Source organism: Chlorocebus sabaeus, chromosome 24 (assembly GCF_047675955.1).
Source record: "Chlorocebus sabaeus isolate Y175 chromosome 24, mChlSab1.0.hap1, whole genome shotgun sequence".
Lineage (NCBI taxonomy): Eukaryota > Metazoa > Chordata > Mammalia > Primates > Cercopithecidae > Chlorocebus > Chlorocebus sabaeus.
In genome coordinates this window covers 53,395,648-53,406,955 of record NC_132927.1, presented here as the reverse complement: position 1 = coordinate 53,406,955, position 11,308 = coordinate 53,395,648, and the positions used below count along the sequence as shown (strand labels likewise).

At 50.9% G+C, this 11,308-nt stretch overlaps 1 long non-coding RNA gene across 1 annotated transcript in view; it reads right to left on the bottom strand.

The window, feature by feature from the left end:
- Nucleotides 1-2,668: 2,668 nt before the first annotated feature.
- LOC140710044 (uncharacterized) overlaps nt 2,669-11,308 on the bottom strand; it is a 28,780-nt gene continuing 20,140 nt past the window's right edge. The window contains exons 3-6 of the long non-coding RNA XR_012090909.1: nt 6,722-6,843; nt 5,233-5,789; nt 3,809-4,891; nt 2,669-3,456 (exon numbers count right to left, since the gene is read on the bottom strand). This is a non-coding gene — a long non-coding RNA (uncharacterized lncRNA). The remainder of the gene's footprint in view (nt 3,457-3,808; nt 4,892-5,232; nt 5,790-6,721; nt 6,844-11,308) is intronic.

The following is an 11,308-nucleotide window of genomic DNA, read 5'->3' as shown; positions in this document are numbered from 1 at the left end:
TCAGAGGTACTCAGTCTGGGGAATTCAAGCCAGTATCCCAGGAAGTGGAATTTTCTCCAGTGTCCTAGGAAGGAGGGATTACCATGGCATGGGGTGGGCCAGGTAGACACAAGAGGCAGTCAAGTTGCATAAAGTGGTGATTAAAGAGAATGGAGTCTGCTGTGGTTTGGATATGGTTGTGTCCACCTAAACTCATGTTGAAATTTGACCCTCAGTGTGGGGGTGTTGGGAGGTGGGGCGTAGTGGGAGGTGTCTGGGTCATGGGGGCAGATCTGTCAGGAATGGCTTGGTGCCATTCTCACAGTGGAGAGTGAGTTTTCACCCTGGCAAGGCTGGATTCTTGTAGGAATGGATTTGTTCCCAAGACAGTGGGTTGTTATAAAGCCAGGATGCCCCTTGGGTTTTCCCTTCTTTGCAAGTGTTCACTCTCCCTTTGACCTTCTGTATGTTGCAGCTCTCACCAGAGACTGAGCAGATGCTGAGGCCATGCTTCTTGATTTTCCCAGCCAGCAGAATTGTGAACTGAATAAACCTCTCTTCTTTACAAATTACCCAGTCTCAGGTATCCTGTTATGGCAACACAAAATGGACTAAGACAGGTGGGTGACAGAATGTCCAGGTTTGTAACCTAGCTTTTCCTTGTGCACCATATCTCAGGTTCTTCATCTGAAAATTGGGGAAAAGAGCATGTACCTCCTTGGGTTTTGGGGAAGATTGAATGAGATAATGCATGTGAAATTCATGGCAAGAGTAAACTGCCCATTACATTTTTCTGCTATTAACATTGCTATTGACATTACTTTCCCTCCATGTCCACTAGACTCTTGTATCAGGCAAATATTTGAAGAGAGACAAATTTAAACGAAATAGATGTAACTTGGAGGATGATGGCAGAGAAATCTGTGGCTTGACGGTTTTTTTGTTTTGTTTTTTTTTTTGAGACAGAGTCTTGCACTGTTGCCCAGGCTGGAGTGCAGTGGCGTGATCTTGGCTCACTGCAACCTCCGCCTCCTGGGTTAAAGCGATTCTCCTTCCTCAGCCTCCCTAGTAGCTGGGATTACAAGTGCCCGCCACCACGCCCAGCTAATTTTTTGTATTTTTATAGAGACAGGGTTTCACTATGTTGGCCAGGCTGGTCTCGAACTCCTGACCTCGTGATCCACCCACCTTGGCCCTCCTAAGTGCTGGGATTACAGGCATAAGCCACCGCACCCGGCCTTGAAGGTTGTTTTTCTAATTTTTTTTTTTCCAGCTCTGAGACAGCTCCCTGTGTAAGATGAGGAGTGTGATTAATTGCAATCAGCTCCTCTCCATGTAATGAGGGAAGTTGGATGTCATCTTGCGGCTTCTGTGCAAGTTGATGCAGTTATCTATTGTGACCACAGGATGTCGCTATCAATCACGCTTTGACTGAGTACAGCCAAACCAGGATACTCAGGGAATTGGAACCTGTTACCAGACTTCCATTTAGTACAGACACAGCGCCAGGGGGCTGAGCATTCTTCAGCAGCACCCTTTGGACCCCTTCTCTACACCAATGCTGTGTGACCTGAAGGGCTGGGGACATGAAGGAGCAGCTCAGCTAAGATGACCCAGATGGTTGGGCTCGGAGCTGGAAGAACACTGTGGTCTCCTACCTCCCAATTCCTGCATCTGTCCTGCTTGTAAGAGGCTTGCCAAGAACAGGAGCTCTTGTTTGTAGGTCTCTAGGGATGGCCACCGCAGGGAGTGTGATTTGAAGATGGGTTCGGGGTGACATTACAGGCCCCCTTTAGGCTCTGCTGGGTTGCAGGCCAGCTCTCTGGGCTGCCTTTCTGATGGCTGCTATTTTAAAGGCAGATAGGATGACATTAGCAACTTTTATCATTCAACTAGCAAGGGCTCAGGATGGGCAGCCCCCTTCTGGGAATGTGCCTAACTCCTGCCCCAGAATGGAGGAGTCTCTGTGGCTCTAGGGGAGCTGGCCTTCTGTGCAGTCTGAGCAATGTACTGCACAGGGAGAAGACGCTGCCAGCTGATACCAGTGTCTCTATGCAGAGACATTTCCAGGACACCACGTTAAGCAGCAGAGACACAAGAAGTCAAGGCCCATGTACTCTGGTGTGGACGTGTGCCTCCTGTGCCTCAGTGGCATCATCTGTACCATGGGAGGTGTGTAATGAGGGGTGCGATCACGTCTGCAAGGGCACGTACATAGTAGATGCCCAGGAAGTGCCAGTCCCCATCTCCTTCCCAGTTTCTTCAGAGCCTTCTGGAAGGCACTGGCATAGCCCAGTCCTGAGGCATTGCTTTTTCTTTCATGGATGATCAGGAGCTTCTGTGATTTCTTCCCCCTCACTCTTCATTTTGCCAAGATGTCGCCCATAGTAACCTCAGCAGTGGAGCGGGGATTCTGCACTGTTCCACTGCCCGGGGCTGCACATCCATGTGAGCGGGGCCGACCCGTCCCAGAACGCTTTGCCCTTGGAAGGCAGCATCACCTGCAGGGGCAATGCTGTGGACAGCTCTGGCATGTCCTCCAGGGCCCTGGCATGGTCAGTGAGAAAAGGCCCCCAGGCGTGGGCTTCTCCCATCAGTCAGGTTCAGAAGGCCTCCTGGGGTAAGTAGAGACGCTCCCTACCCAACTGAGTTGTTAAAATGACAGGAGGGAGAGGGGAAGGTCTGGGCCTGTGGCACTGTGATTTTTTTTTCTTTCTTTCTTTTTTTTTTGGAGACTCGTTGGGGTGGAAATGAGGACAGGAAGAAGTACAATCCGTCTGGGATTGGTTTATTTTTATTGCTTTTTAAAATCATGTGACTAATTGGTGTTCATTGAAAAAGAGAAAACAAAAATAAGCCAAGAGAAGACAGCAAAAATAGTCTGTTAACATCTTGGCAAATATCCTTTTTCTCTGCATAGAAACAGAGAATACTTTTGTTTCACTTATAAAATGTTTCTTGCTGTACACAGCTTTATAACCTGCCTTTTTCTTAATGGAACAATATACTAGGACATGTTTTCAGGCCAACAGATAAATATACTTCACTTGCATTGATGCTATTGGCCCCATAGTGTTCTGGTGGTTGGTAATTTACCCTGTCATTCTGTCTCCCTTTACTCAGTGGCAAAAATGACCTGGGCACCTGCCCCTGGGCCTAGGCTGGACATCGGTCCTTGGCAGATGGGGAAGGTTGGAGACCAGCAAGGCACAGAATAAGGACAAATGGTCCCAGCAGACCCTTGAGATGACTTTGACCTCTTGGACCTTGGAGAGAGGGGGGACAGGAGAACAGAGGGCAATGCCACATGGAGGGGAGGGTGCAGATGGCTGGTGGCTGGAACTCCAGGAGGCTGAGCAGTGGGGGTGGCAGGAGAGAACTGGCTCCTTCTAGATAGGGGAATATCGTGGTTAGGGTTCTGGGGTCAGATTGGATCTGGGCTCTGTCACCTACTAGCTGAGGAATAAATAATTGAGCCTTGGAGCTGGGTGCGGTGGCTCATGCCTGTAATCCCAGCACTTTGGGAGGTCAAGGCGGACGGATCACCTGAGGTCGGGAGTTCAAGACCAGCCTGACCAACATGGAGAAACCCCATCTCTACTAAAAATACAAAATTATTAGCTGGGGTGGTGGTGCCTGCCTGTAATCCCAACTACTTGGGAGGCTGAGGCAGGAGAATCACTTGAACCCGGGAGGCAGAGGTTGTGGTGAGCCGAGATCACAACATTGCTCTCCAGCCTGGGCAACAAGAGCGAAACTTCATCTCAAAAATAAAATAAAATAAAATAAAATAAAATAAAATAAAATAAAATAAAATAAATAATTGAGCCTTGGATCATCACCTGTAAAACTAATAATAGATCGGATTGGTGTGCCAGGATTAAATGAAAGAACCTACAAGCTATAAAAAGTGCTGCGTGGCAGCTGCCTTTAAACTTATTCTTACCATTGACTTTGTTATTGTTGTTGCTGCATTTCCAGGTAATGCAGAAGGGCTTCCCTCTTCCCTAGCCCATCCCTCTTTCTCATTTCTCTCACATTCCTGCTTCTCTTTCTCTTCCTTTTCCCCTGCAAGAGCTTTGGCTCCGGGAGCAGTGGCAGGAGGGAGGGAAGAGGCTGCAGCTGCTACAGCCTCATGCCACATGGGGGCAGCAAGGCCTCTGAAATGTGGGCCTGCCTCTCCCACCATGCCTTCTGGCGGGTGCAATGGCCCAGAAGAAAGAAATCCATACCCACCTGGGCCCAGGTAGGGAGGCACTGCCCAGAGGGGTCCCACGGTCCCCAGGCTGGACCGGCCAGGCCCTGGCAGCCAGAGTGGGTGACTGTAACAACAGGTCCCAGGAAGGTAGGGTGCCCCAGAGTGGGGCTGGGTCTGCTAAAGAGGGAGCTGGAGAATCTGGAGAAGGGTGGGAAGGAGGTGTGAGGGTTCTCCAGGAACCTACAAGGCTCCAGGTGTCATGAGAGGTGGCCCTAGGAAATTGGCCAGCCGAACTTGGTCTTTGGGACAGCCCAGAAGAGAGAATTAAGTGGGAGTCGGTATAGCACAGTGGCTCAGCACACGGGCTCTGGGGACTGGCTGGACCTGGCCGCCACTGGTGGCTCTGGCGCTTACCAGCTGTGTAGCCTAGATCGATTCACTTAACCTCTCTGAGCCTCCATTTCCTCACCTGTAAATAATAGTGGTACCTACCTCATAGAGTTTGTGAAAACTAAGGTAATATACACAGAGCACTTGGCACACTGCCCAATCCACGGGAGCTTAGTTATTTTTATCACTATCAGGTAAGTTGGCCTGGAGAGCAGGGAGACAGTTGTGTATAGAAAATGCATGTGCTGGCCGTGCACGTGCATGGTGGCTCAAGCCTATAATCCTAGCACCTTGGGAGGATTGCTTGAGGCCAGGAGTTTAAGACTAGCCTGGTTAGTTCAACATGGCGAGAGCCCTATCTTTACAAAAAATACAAAAATTAGCCAGGTGTGGTAGTGCACAACTGTGGTCTCAGCTACATGGGAGTCTGAGGCGGGGGATTGCTTGAGCACAGGAGGTCAAGGCTGCAGTGAGCCACAGTCGCACTACTGCACTCTAGCATGAGTGATAGAGCGAAACCCTATCTTAAAATAAATAAATAAATAAAAATAAATAGACCAGGTGCGGTGGCTCACACCTGTAATCTCAGCACTTTGGGAGGCCAAGGCAGGCAGATCACCTGAGGTCGTGAGTTTGAGACCAGCCTGGACAGCGGATGGTGAAACCCCGTCTGGCCAGCAGAGATGGTGAAACCCCGTCTCTACTAAAAATACAAAAATTAGCTGGGCGTGGTGGTGCACGCCTGTAGTCCCAGCTACAGGGGAGGCTTAGGCAGAAGAATTGCTTGAACCTGGGAGGTGGAGGTTGCAGTGAGTCAAGATCATGCCACTGCACCTCAGCCTGGGTGACAGAGGGAGACTCCCTCTCAAAAAAAAAAAAAAAAAAGAAAAGAAAAGAAAGAAAGAAAAGAAAAAGAAAATGAGTGTGTTTCCCTAAGTTCACAACTGTAGCTGGGTATTCTTTGTAGGACCAGGTTGGGGTATGCATGGCTGGGGATCTGGAGAGGAAAGAATTGGGAGGTTGGGGTCAAAGGGCAATTCTAATAAAGAACAAAGAGTGGGGGCCTCTAGGCTTGGCTGCTTTGAAACCGGGTAAAGACTCCAGTCGCCTTTGTGGTTAAGGAACATGTTGTATGTGTCCACACCATACCTCTTTCCTCCAGGCTGCTCTTGAAGCAGTCCCACTCCTCCTGGGGGTGCAGAGCAGGGGTCTACAGTGGTGCCTGCATGGGAAGTAGAAGAGGGCTAGCATGGAGGAGAAGGGGGCTCAGTGTCCTTGAGCAGCTAAGGCCTGTTGGTCAACCTGGGTCCACCCTGCAGGGAAGCAGGTGCCCCTGCTGGCCTCCTTGTCGTACACAGGCAGCCTGGGCCCTGGACCAGGCCTCCCATTTCCTGCTAATGAGGCGTGGCTCCTCCAATGGCAGAGGGGCTATGCTCCTGGCAGGCAGGCTAGCGGGTGGGTGAGCAAGGGTGAGAGTGTGTCTGCCTGTGTTCTTTTAACTTCTCCAGAAAGGTCACTGAGGGGTCTCCATTAGGAGCGGTCTTGAGCCCTGTACTATTTTCTCATACAATTTAATCTACTCCCTGGATGGCCTCCAGTGTGTGAGCCACTGACAATCGCAGGTTTTTGCAATCAATTTCCTGGAAGCCGTGGCCCAGCCGGCAGCCACATGATGGATATATGCTAGGCGACCTGGTTCAGCAGAGGCTGAGGGGGCTTAGGAACCCCAGGCTGCCTTCCCATACCATGGCAGGATCCCCTAAATGTAGGACGCATGCACTTCTGACTGCCAGCTCCACCCTGAAGCATCAATGCCTGGAGAACCACTCACACATGTGCACAAAGAGACATGAGTGAGCATGCTCGGTGCAGAATTGTTTGTATGGTAAAAACTGGAGCCTCCTTATCTGTTCATCAGGCAGGGCTGCTGCATTCTGGGTGTGGATGGCATCCCCTGGAATTGTGCAGAGGCACCATTTACCGTGAAAACCTTTTGACCCATGTCCCCTAGAGCTGGGACCCTGAGTGAGGGTGGGAGTGGGAGGGGCGAGGTTGAACTAACTGTGTTACAGGCATGCATGGAATATTAGGTAGAGGCTAAAAAAAAAAAAAAAAAAAAAAAAAATGAGGATAGCCAGGTGTGGTGGTGTGCACCTGTGGTCCCAGCTACTCATGAGACTGAGGCAGGAGGATTGCTTGAGCCCAGGAAGTTGAGGTTGTAGTGAGCTATGACTGCACTAGTGCACTCCAGCCTGGGCAAGAGTGAAACCACATCTCTAGAAAAAAGAAAAAAAAAAACAAAGAGGATGTTCTATTTTTGTTGACATGAGAAAATGTCCAGGACACAGTTATGGGGGGAAAGTTGCAAAGCAATGTGGTCAGCATGATCCCCTTCATGTAAAATCAAAGCAAAACAAAGATCTTGACATCATCCCCCTGGGTATGTACATGTACTGTGCAGGGAAATGCCCAGAAGTCTGGGATGATTGGGGAAAACAGTGATATTGGCCAGAAATGGAATAAAAGGAATTTTTCACTTTTCTTTCTTTTTTCTTTTCTTTTCTTTTTTTTTTTTTTTTTTTTTTTTTTGAGACGGGGTCTCACTCTGTTGCCCAGGCTGGAATGCAGTGGCGAGATCTCAGCTCACTCCAACCTCTGCCTCCTGGGTTCAAGTGATTCTCCTGCCTCTGCCTCCTGAGTAGCTAGGATTACAGGCACGCACCACCACACCCAGTTAATTTTTGTATTTTCAGTAGAGACGGGATTTTACCATGTTGGCCAGGCTAGTCTTGAATGCCTGACCTCAAGTTATCCACCTGCCTCAGTCTCCCAAAGTGCTGGGATTACAGGTGTGAGCCACCGTGCCTGGCTCACTTTTCTTCTCTCTTTACCTCTGCTCACACTTTTTTCCCTAGGGAGGGAAAAAATGTGTAAAAATAGAAAAAGAAAGTTCCCTCCTTTCTTCTTTGCCTGTTACCTAACTCCCTCATCCATCAAAGCCTTCCACAAATTCCTAAATTCCCATTTTTTATCATCTCCTACAGAGCAGCTCCCTCCGAAGTTCCTTCCCATTTACTCTCCAAGAAGGAGCCCTGGGCAGGAGAGCTGGACATTGCCTGGACCCACATCAAAAGGCCCCTGCTGCACTGGAAGGGTCAAAGCGTCCTATGCCCATCCTGGCCTTGTGATCTGAGTCTGGGGCTGAGGTGGCCAGGTTGTCCAGTGGACACCGTAGAGGCAGCCTCGGGGTGAGAAGCCCCTCATGTGGATCCGCAGCAGGGGACATAAGTGGGAAGGAATTCGAAGGCTGAGGGGGAAGCAGGTGTGTAGCTACATCAAATAAAGCTCCTTCTTCTCATACCTGCCAGCATGCTGGGAGGATGCTACCTGTAGCATCCTAGGGATAGCAGAAAGGGGCAAGCATGGCTCTGCCTCCGGCCTCTGTGCCTGGTGCAGGCTTCACTGTGGTGTGGGGTCTCTGGCAGTGAGGACTAGGCTACAGCCACCACTCTGGCCTGTGAATCCTAAAGGAATCGGGGCACGACAGTCCCCATTGCCAACATAGAGTCCCTCAAACTCGTCCTGCCAGGCTAGGGCAACAGCTGTGACCCTCCAGGACTGTGCTCTGAGGAAGAAGCCTTCCACTCTAGAGACTGTGTGGCTGTCAAGCCTACCAAGGGCCCAGCCTCCACTTCCGGGGAGCCTTTGTTTTCTCCTTCCTTGCTCTAGAAGGAAGAATGGGGGCTGGGGGCACGACCATGGACTATACACCTCTTCTGTGATAGGAGCCCAGCTGGTTTCCTGATACTTCAGCCCATTCACATCCCTTAACCGCCCTATAGATGAGGCTGACAGACACGGGAGTGACGGGGTGTGACTTGGCCACACAGCCGGAAGATAGAGAGCTGAGATCCGTACCCCGGTCCTTCCATCCCAGGGGCCACTCATTCCCACGATGCCTCAGTGCAGCCTTGCTGTTCTGCAGGCTCAGAGAGGATGCTTACCCTTTACTCCTGATGAGCAGAGAACCTAGCCATGGAAGGAAGTCCACAGAGGGAAAAGCTCCTGGGGCTCCTGGGGGCTCCCCAGCCCTCCCTGACCACTCCTCTGCGGGGGCTGCTTCCATGCTCCCAGGGGTCTTCCTTGCTTCCCAGTCCTCTGCGTGCTTCCCTGACACCTCCACTTATGGAGCTCAGACCCTGCTTGGGGGAGTCAGGTCAGCCAGGCCTTGACCCCACCCTCCCCCCGCTCACGGATTCAGGGTCCTTTTTGCTGGCATCACCCTGTCCCAGCCAGACTGGGAGGACCCCTTCTTCTAAGCTCTCAGCCCTTCCTGCCAACATCTTTTAGCCAAGATTCAGCGAATCAGCAAAGTCTGATGGTTAACACGGCTTCCATCCCAGCTCTGTCATCACTAGGCATGTGACCTTGAGAATGTCTCGGAACATCTGTCTCCCAGTTTTGTCATCTATAAAATGGGAATGCTAACAGCGATATTCCTAGAGCTGTTGCAAGCGTCAAACATACACATAATCGGAACAGCTCCCCACGGTGGTTCGCACTCTGTATGTCTCTACTGTTACTGTTACCTCTTTCTTCCTCTGAGCTCCTTCCACAGGATGGGTTATTCTGCAGATCCATGGCTGGGAGGAAATTAGAGTGGGCTGGATGGAAACCAGGCAGTGGGCCTGATGAAACTGCCATATGGTGCTTTGCTCAGAGCTGTATATGGGAAGAACAAGTTCATATGCCAGTTGGGTGGTGGTGGAGACCGGGGAGGGAAGTAATAGGGACAGGGCTTTGCATATGCTCTATTTTTTGCTCCCTACCTTTCCCTAAAGCCCATGGCCTCCAATCCCTGTTGTCCCCCTTTCTTTTGGGTCTCTGGGTCTCAGATCATCTTGTGAAAAACCCCATGGAGAGGTGTGGCAGCTGGAAAGAGGAGGAAGTGAGATGGATACCATGCTGTCTAGTGGCTGGCACCCTGCGTGAGCTCAGCTACTGGCAGATTCTACTGTGGTGTTTAACAGTAACTGTGAGCAGACCGGGCGCAGTGGCTCACGCCCGCCTGTAATCCCAGCACTTTGGGAGGCCGAGGCGGGCGGATCACAAGGTCAGGAGATCGAGACCATCCTGGCTAACACGGTGAAACCCCGTCTCTACTAAACATACAAAAAATTAGCCAGGCGTGGTGGCGGAAGCCTGTGGTCCAAAATACTCGGGAGGCTGAGGCAGGAGAATAGCGTGAACCCGGGAGGCGGAGCTTGCAGTGAGCCGAGATGGCGCCACTGCACTCCAGCCTGGGCGACAGAGTGAGACTCCGTCTCAAAAAACAAACAAACAAACAAACAAAAAACCAGTAACTGTGGGCAAAGTCAGTGTAAGTCTCTCAAGCCAATTGTGGTTTCTCTTTAATTCTTTCTCTCTACAAGAGAACCTTGAAAAGAAAGTCATTCTTGATACAAAGCACTGGGAGCCCTCACAGTTGGCCCTAAAAACAAACAATAGCTCCTTATCTGGCACATGTATATCTCTTTGCTTTCTCTGCTGTGTTGCCCCTGAAAATACCACATCTGTCCTGCTCGCCACTGAGTCCTGATGCACCAAGCATAAACTAACGGTAGATCTGTACTTGTAGACAGGGTGATGGAGGAGGGATCTGCAAACTTGGGAGCTTTACGAGAGAGCCAGCACCTGTGAAGGGGCCTGATACTGTGTCTAGCACATAGTAGGTACCCCAGAAATGCCACTTGACTCTGAGTCTGTGGGGGCTGTTTGGTTGTCACCAATTTTGATGTATTTCTGGGCTAACACGTCCAGCAAGCAGGTGTGACCACACCCAGACTGTCCAGGCTTAGCCAAGGAACCAGCAGCCAGTCCTTCCTGTGCAACGAGCCCAGCTCCAGCAGCTCACGTTGACTGCACCCAGCCAGCTCTCTCAGAGGGTGGTGTCTGCCTTCTGCTGCACGGGGTCTTTAATGCAATGTGTCCGTTTCAGGGTTGCCTCTTGAGGAGGGTAGAAGCCACCTCTAGCAACCCTCTGCTCAGCAGATAATGTCCCTTGCTAGCACTGATCCAAGGGGAAACGGGACCCACAGGTCCTTTGCAAAGGCTTCTTGAGGATAAGGAGGAGTTTCCCTCCCGGGTTCCTTTCTCGGCATTGAGGACTAAGGCATTTTCCCAGCAACGGAATTCATTGTCTGACTAGTGCTTCCTGGAAGTCAAAACATGGTCAACATCAGGTGACCAGGGCCTCTAGAAGCCTTTGTCATAGTCATTTCCATGCTTTTATGTAACTTGGCCAGCCTGGACACACAGGTGACCTGCTACTCCTTAAGGGTTCTTAGGGCAGAGGAACCTCTGGCCAGGCCTCCTGGTGACTGGAAATGATGCAGTGAGGAACTGCTGAGCATGCCTGCAAGGCCACTGTAAACCACCGTCCAGCCCCACCCCCACTCCTGCCCCACCTGCAGGCCCCCCTCAGGCGCTCTAATGTGCCTGTGCCTGCCCACCTCAGGGCCTTTGTTACACAAAGGCTTGCAGCAGTAGTTCTGAAACTCCAGCATGCATCAGAAGCCCCTGGTGTGTTTATTCATGGATTCTGGGCCTCTTCTGCGAGTTCCTGATTCAGTAGGTCTGGGGTGGGGTCCGAGAATTTGCCTTCCTTACAAATTTCTTTGCAGAAGTGGCTCACACCTGTAATCGAGCACTTTGGGAAGCTGAAGCAGAATTGCCTGAGCC